The sequence below is a fragment of the Rhipicephalus microplus genome, chromosome 3 (genome assembly GCF_043290135.1).
Source record: "Rhipicephalus microplus isolate Deutch F79 chromosome 3, USDA_Rmic, whole genome shotgun sequence".
NCBI classification, from domain to species: domain Eukaryota; kingdom Metazoa; phylum Arthropoda; class Arachnida; order Ixodida; family Ixodidae; genus Rhipicephalus; species Rhipicephalus microplus.
In genome coordinates, this window is record NC_134702.1 from 108,070,582 (window position 1) to 108,075,581 (window position 5,000).

The 5,000-nt window shown below is 49.1% G+C and overlaps 21 non-coding genes across 21 annotated transcripts in view; all 21 read left to right on the forward strand.

Annotated features, from left to right (window-relative positions):
• TRNAK-CUU (transfer RNA lysine (anticodon CUU)) overlaps positions 1–48 on the forward strand; it is a 73-nt gene extending 25 nt beyond the window's left edge. Inside the window, exon 1 of the tRNA in view lies at positions 1–48. This exon is cut by the window's left edge and continues 25 nt beyond it. This is a non-coding gene — a tRNA (tRNA-Lys).
• Positions 49–193: 145 nt separating this feature from the next.
• TRNAK-CUU (transfer RNA lysine (anticodon CUU)) lies at positions 194–266 on the forward strand. The gene has a single exon. It is a non-coding gene; the product is annotated as a tRNA-Lys (tRNA).
• Positions 267–411: 145 nt separating this feature from the next.
• On the forward strand, positions 412–484 carry TRNAK-CUU (transfer RNA lysine (anticodon CUU)). Its single transcript has one exon. It is a non-coding gene; the product is annotated as a tRNA-Lys (tRNA).
• A 363-nt stretch (positions 485–847) lies between these two features.
• Positions 848–916, forward strand: TRNAK-CUU (transfer RNA lysine (anticodon CUU)). Its single transcript has one exon. It is a non-coding gene; the product is annotated as a tRNA-Lys (tRNA).
• Positions 917–1,061: 145 nt separating this feature from the next.
• On the forward strand, positions 1,062–1,134 carry TRNAK-CUU (transfer RNA lysine (anticodon CUU)). The gene has a single exon. It is a non-coding gene; the product is annotated as a tRNA-Lys (tRNA).
• A 360-nt stretch (positions 1,135–1,494) lies between these two features.
• TRNAK-CUU (transfer RNA lysine (anticodon CUU)) lies at positions 1,495–1,567 on the forward strand. Its single transcript has one exon. It is a non-coding gene; the product is annotated as a tRNA-Lys (tRNA).
• A 144-nt stretch (positions 1,568–1,711) lies between these two features.
• On the forward strand, positions 1,712–1,784 carry TRNAK-CUU (transfer RNA lysine (anticodon CUU)). Its single transcript has one exon. It is a non-coding gene; the product is annotated as a tRNA-Lys (tRNA).
• Positions 1,785–2,142: 358 nt separating this feature from the next.
• On the forward strand, positions 2,143–2,217 carry TRNAK-CUU (transfer RNA lysine (anticodon CUU)). The gene has a single exon. It is a non-coding gene; the product is annotated as a tRNA-Lys (tRNA).
• Positions 2,218–2,362: 145 nt separating this feature from the next.
• On the forward strand, positions 2,363–2,435 carry TRNAK-CUU (transfer RNA lysine (anticodon CUU)). The gene has a single exon. It is a non-coding gene; the product is annotated as a tRNA-Lys (tRNA).
• A 146-nt stretch (positions 2,436–2,581) lies between these two features.
• On the forward strand, positions 2,582–2,654 carry TRNAK-CUU (transfer RNA lysine (anticodon CUU)). Its single transcript has one exon. It is a non-coding gene; the product is annotated as a tRNA-Lys (tRNA).
• Positions 2,655–2,799: 145 nt separating this feature from the next.
• On the forward strand, positions 2,800–2,872 carry TRNAK-CUU (transfer RNA lysine (anticodon CUU)). The gene has a single exon. It is a non-coding gene; the product is annotated as a tRNA-Lys (tRNA).
• A 145-nt stretch (positions 2,873–3,017) lies between these two features.
• Positions 3,018–3,090, forward strand: TRNAK-CUU (transfer RNA lysine (anticodon CUU)). The gene has a single exon. It is a non-coding gene; the product is annotated as a tRNA-Lys (tRNA).
• A 144-nt stretch (positions 3,091–3,234) lies between these two features.
• Positions 3,235–3,307, forward strand: TRNAK-CUU (transfer RNA lysine (anticodon CUU)). The gene has a single exon. It is a non-coding gene; the product is annotated as a tRNA-Lys (tRNA).
• A 146-nt stretch (positions 3,308–3,453) lies between these two features.
• Positions 3,454–3,525, forward strand: TRNAK-CUU (transfer RNA lysine (anticodon CUU)). Its single transcript has one exon. It is a non-coding gene; the product is annotated as a tRNA-Lys (tRNA).
• Positions 3,526–3,671: 146 nt separating this feature from the next.
• TRNAK-UUU (transfer RNA lysine (anticodon UUU)) lies at positions 3,672–3,744 on the forward strand. The gene has a single exon. It is a non-coding gene; the product is annotated as a tRNA-Lys (tRNA).
• Positions 3,745–3,889: 145 nt separating this feature from the next.
• On the forward strand, positions 3,890–3,962 carry TRNAK-CUU (transfer RNA lysine (anticodon CUU)). The gene has a single exon. It is a non-coding gene; the product is annotated as a tRNA-Lys (tRNA).
• A 142-nt stretch (positions 3,963–4,104) lies between these two features.
• Positions 4,105–4,179, forward strand: TRNAK-UUU (transfer RNA lysine (anticodon UUU)). Its single transcript has one exon. It is a non-coding gene; the product is annotated as a tRNA-Lys (tRNA).
• Positions 4,180–4,324: 145 nt separating this feature from the next.
• On the forward strand, positions 4,325–4,397 carry TRNAR-CCU (transfer RNA arginine (anticodon CCU)). Its single transcript has one exon. It is a non-coding gene; the product is annotated as a tRNA-Arg (tRNA).
• Positions 4,398–4,543: 146 nt separating this feature from the next.
• Positions 4,544–4,616, forward strand: TRNAK-CUU (transfer RNA lysine (anticodon CUU)). The gene has a single exon. It is a non-coding gene; the product is annotated as a tRNA-Lys (tRNA).
• Positions 4,617–4,761: 145 nt separating this feature from the next.
• Positions 4,762–4,834, forward strand: TRNAK-CUU (transfer RNA lysine (anticodon CUU)). The gene has a single exon. It is a non-coding gene; the product is annotated as a tRNA-Lys (tRNA).
• A 145-nt stretch (positions 4,835–4,979) lies between these two features.
• TRNAK-CUU (transfer RNA lysine (anticodon CUU)) overlaps positions 4,980–5,000 on the forward strand; it is a 73-nt gene continuing 52 nt past the window's right edge. The window contains exon 1 of the tRNA in view: positions 4,980–5,000. This exon is cut by the window's right edge and continues 52 nt beyond it. This is a non-coding gene — a tRNA (tRNA-Lys).

Consider the following 5,000-nt stretch of genomic DNA (forward strand, 5'->3'; position numbering starts at 1 on the left):
ATGAGACTCTTAATCTCAGGGTCGTGGGTTCGCGCCCTACGGTGGACGCTGTTTTTTTCCCGAGTCTCACCATGTTACGTCGCGCGTCGAGGTCTACATCTGTTTCTTCTCAGCCATCCTAGTTTTTTTTCTTTTGGTGAACTATGCTGATCTTTTACAAACGAGCTGTTGTGTGCCGAGTCAATTCCTGCGTGCCCGACTAGTCCAGTCGGTAGAGCATGAAACTCTTAATCTCAGGGTCGTGGGTTCGAGCCCCACGGTGGACGCTCTTTTTTTCCCGAGTCTCACCATGTTACTTCGCGCGTCGAGGTCTACATCTGTTTCTTCCCAGCAATCCTAGTTTTTTTTCTTTTGGTGAACTATGCTGATCTTTTACAAACGAGATGTTGTGTGCCGAGTAAATTCCTGCGTGCCCGGCTAGCTCAGTCGGTAGAGCATGAGACTCTTAATCTCAGGGTCGTGGGTTCAAGCCCCACGTTCGGCGCTGTTTTTTTCCCGAGCCTCACCAAGTTACGTCACGCGTCGATGTCTACATCTGTTTCTTCCCAGCCATCTTTGTTTTTTTCTTTTGGTGAACTATGTTGATCTTTTACAAACAAGATGTTGTGTGCCGAGTCAATACCTGCGTGCCAGGCTAGCTCAGTCAGTAGAGCATGAGACTCTTAATCTCAGGATCGTGAGTTCGAACCCACGTTGGGCGCTGTTTTTTTCCAAGCCTCACCAAGTTACGTCACGCGTCGAGGTCTACATCTGTTTCTTCCCAGCCATCCTAGTTTTTTTTCTTTTGGTGAACTATGCTGACCTTTTACAAACGAGATGTTGTGTGCCGAGTCAATTCCTGCGTGTTGGCTAGCTCAGTTGGTAGAGCATGAGACTCTTAATCTCAGGGTCGTGGGTTCGAGCCCCACGGTGGACGCTGTTTTTTCCCGAGCCTCACCAAGTTACGTCACGCGTCGAGGTCTACATGTGTTTCTTCCAAGCCATCCTAGTTTTTTTTTCTTTTGGTGAACTACGCTGATATTTTACAAACGAGATGTTGCGTGCCGAGTCCATTCCTGCGTGCCCGGCTAGCTCAGTCGGTAGAGCATGAGGCTCTTAATCTCAGGGTCGTGGGTTCGAGCCCCACGTTGGGCACTGTTTTTTTCCCGAGCCTCACCAAGTTACGTCACGCGTCGAGGTCTACATCTGTTTCTTCCCAGCCGTCCTAGTTTTTTTTTGGTGAACTATGCTGATCTTTTACAAATGAGATGTTGTGTGCCGAGTCAACTCCTGCGTGCCAGGCTAGCTCAGTCAGTAGAGCATGAGACGCTTAATCTCAGGATCGTGAGTTCGAGCCCCACGTTGAGCGCTGTCTTTTTCCCGAGCCTCACCAAGTTACGTCACGCGTCGAGGTCTACATCTGTTTCTTCCCAGCCATCCTAGTTTTTTTTTCTTTTGGTGAACTATGTTGATCTTTTACAAACGAGATGTTGTGTGCCGACTCAATTCCTGCGTGCCCAACTAGTCCAGTCGGTAGAGCATGAAACTCTTAATCTCAGGGTCGTGGGTTCGAGCCCCACGGTGGACGCTCTTTTTTTCCCGAGTCTCACCATGTTTCTTCGCGCGTCGAGGTCTACATCTGTTTCTTCCCAGCAATCCTAGTTTTTTTCTTTTGGTGAACTATGCTGATCTTTTACAAACGAGATGTTGTGTGCCGAGTAAATTCCTGCGTGCCCGGCTAGCTCAGTCGGTAGAGCATGAGACTCTTAATCTCAGGGTCGTGGGTTCAAGCCCCACGTTCGGCGCTGTTTTTTTCCCGAGCCTCACCAAGTTACGTCACGCGTCGATGTCTACATCTGTTTCTTCCCAGCCATCTTTGTTTTTTTCTTTTGGTGAACTATGTTGATCTTTTACAAACGAGATGTTGTGTGCCGAGTCAATACCTGCGTGCCAGGCTAGCTCAGTCAGTAGAGCATGAGACTCTTAATCTCAGGATCGTGAGTTCGAACCCACGTTGGGCGCTGTTTTTTTCCAAGCCTCACCAAGTTACGTCACGCGTCGAGGTCTACATCTGTCTCTTCCCAGCCATCCTAGTTTTTTTTCTTTTGGTGAACTATGCTGACCTTTTACAAACCAGATGTTGTGTGCCGAGTCAATTCCGGCGTTCCCGGCTAGCTCAGTCGGTGGAGCATGAGGCTCTTAATCTCAGGGTCGTGGGTTCGAGCCCCACGGTGGACGCTGTTTTTTTCCCGAGTCTCACCATGTTACGTCGCGCGTCGAGATCTGCAACTTTTTTTCCCAGCCATCCTAGTTTTTTTTTCTTTTGGTGAACTATGCTGATCTTTTACAAACGAGATGTTGTGTGCCGAGTCAATTCCTGCGTGCCCGGCTAGCTCAGTCGGTAGAGCATGCGACTCTTAATCTCAGGGTCGTGGGTTCGAGCCCCACGTTGGGCGCTGTTTTTTTTCCCGAGCCTCACCAATTTACGTCACGCGTCGAGGTATACATCTGTTTCTTCCCAGCCATCCTAGTTTTTTTTCTTTTGGTGAACTCTGTTGATCTTTTACAAACGAGATGTTGTGTGCCGAGTCAATTTCTGCGTGCCCGGCTAGCTCAGTCGGTAGAGCATGAGACTCTTAATCTCCGTGTCGTGAGTTCGAGCCCCACGTTGGGTGCTGTTTTTTTTCCGAGCCTCACCAAGTTACGTCACGCGTCGAGGTCTACATCTGTTTCTTCCCAGCCATCCTAGTTTTTTTTCTTTTGGTGAACTATGCTGACCTTTTACAAACGAGATGTTGTGTGCCGAGTCAATTTCTACGTGCCCGGCTAGCTCAGTCGGTAGAGCATGAGACTCTTAATCTCAGGGTCGTGGGTTCGAGCCCCACGGTGGACGCTGTTTTTTCCCGAGCCTCACCAAGTTACGTCACGCGTCGAGGTCTACATGTCTTTCTTCCAAGCCATCCTAGTTTTTTTTTCTTTTGGTGAACTATGCTGATCTTTTACAAACGAGATGTTGTGTGCCGAGTCCATTCCTGCGTGCCCGGCTAGCTCAGTCGGTAGAGCATGGAACTCTTAATCTCAGGGTCGTGGGTTCGAGCCCCACGGTGAACGCTGTTTTTTTCCCGAGTCTCACCATGTTACGTCGCGCGTCGATGTCTACATCTGTTTCTTCCCAGCCATCTTTGTTTTTTTCTTTTGGTGAACTATGCTGATCTTTTACAAATGAGATGTTGTGTGCCGAGTCAATACCTGCGTGCCAGGCTAGCTCAGTCAGTAGAGCATGAGACTCTTAATCTCAGGATCGTGAGTTCGAGCCCCACGTTGGGCGCTGTTTTTTTCCCGAGCCTCACCAAGTTACGTCACGCGTCGAGGTCTACATCTGTTTCTTCCCAGCCATCCTAGTTTTTTTTTCTTTTGGTGAACTATGTTGATCTTTTACAAACGAGATGTTGTGTGCCGACTCAATTCCTGCGTGCCCGGCTAGCTCAGTCGGTTGAACATGAGACTCTTAATCTCAGGGTCGTGGTTCGAGCCCCACGTTGGGCGCTGTTTTTTTCCCGAGCCTCACCAAGTTACGTCACGCGTCGAGGTCTACATCTGTTTCTTCCCAGCCATCCTAGTTTTTTTTTCTTTTGGTGAACTATGCTGATCTTTTACAAACGAGATGTTGTGTGCCGAGTCAATTCCTGCGTGCCCGGCTAGCTCAGTAGGTAGAGCGTGAGACTTTTAATCTCAGGGTCGTGGGTTCGAGCCCTACGGTGGACGCTGTTTTTTTCCCGAGTCTCACCATGTTACGTCGCGCGTCGAGGTCTACATCTGTTTCTTCTCAGCCATCCTAGTTTTTTTTCTTTTGGTGAACTATGCTGATCTTTTACAAACGAGCTGTTGTGTGCCGAGTCAATTCCTGCGTGCCTGACTAGTCCAGTCGGTAGAGCATGAGACTCTTAATCTCAGGGTCATGGGTTCGAGCCCCACGGTGGACGCTCTTTTTTTCCCGAGTCTCACCATGTTACTTCGCGCGTCGAGGTCTACATCTGTTTCTTTCCAGCAATCCTAGTTTTTTTCTTTTGGTGAACTATGCTGACCTTTTACAAACCAGATGTTGTGTGCCGAGTCAATTCCGGCGTTCCCGGCTAGCTCAGTTGGTGGAGCATGAGACTTTTAATCTCAGGGTCGTGGGTTCGAGCCCCACGGTGGACGCTGTTTTTTTCCCGAGTCTCACCATGTTACGTCGCGCGTCGAGATCTGCAACTTTTTTTTCCCAGCCATCCTAGTTTTTTTTCTTTTGGTGAACTATGCTGATCTTTTACAAACGAGATGTTGTGTGCCGAGTCAATTCCTGCGTGCCCGGCTAGCTCAGTCGGTAGAGCATGAGACTCCTAATCTCAGGGTCGTGGGTTCGAGCCCCACGTTGGGCGCTGTTTTTTTCCCGAGCCTCACCAAATTACGTCACGCGTCGAGGTATACATCTGTTTCTTCCCAGCCATCCTAGTTTTTTTTTCTTTTGGTGAACTATGTTGATCTTTTACAAACGAGATGCTGTGTGCGGAGTCAATTTCTGCGTGCCCGGCTAGCTCAGTCGGTAGAGCATGAGACTCTTAATCTCAGGGTCGTGGGTTCGAGCCCCACGGTGGACGCTGTTTTTTCCCGAGCCTCACCAAGTTACGTCACGCGTCGAGGTCTACATGTGTTTTTTCCAAGCCATCCTAGTTTTTTTTTCTTTTGGTGAACTATGCTGATCTTTTACAAACGAGATGTTGCGTGCCGAGTCCAATCCTGCGTGCCCGGCTAGCTCAGTCGGTAGAGCATGAGACTCTTAATCTCAGGGTCGTGGGTTCGAGCCCCAAGGTGAACGCTGTTTTTTTCCCGAGTCTCACCATGTTACGTCGCGCGTCGAGGTCTACATCTGTTTCTTTCCAGCCATCCTAGTTTTTTTTCTTTTGGTGAACTAAGCTGATCTTTTACAAACGAGATGTTGTGTGCCGAGTAAATTCCTGCGTGCCCGACTAGCTCAGTCGGTA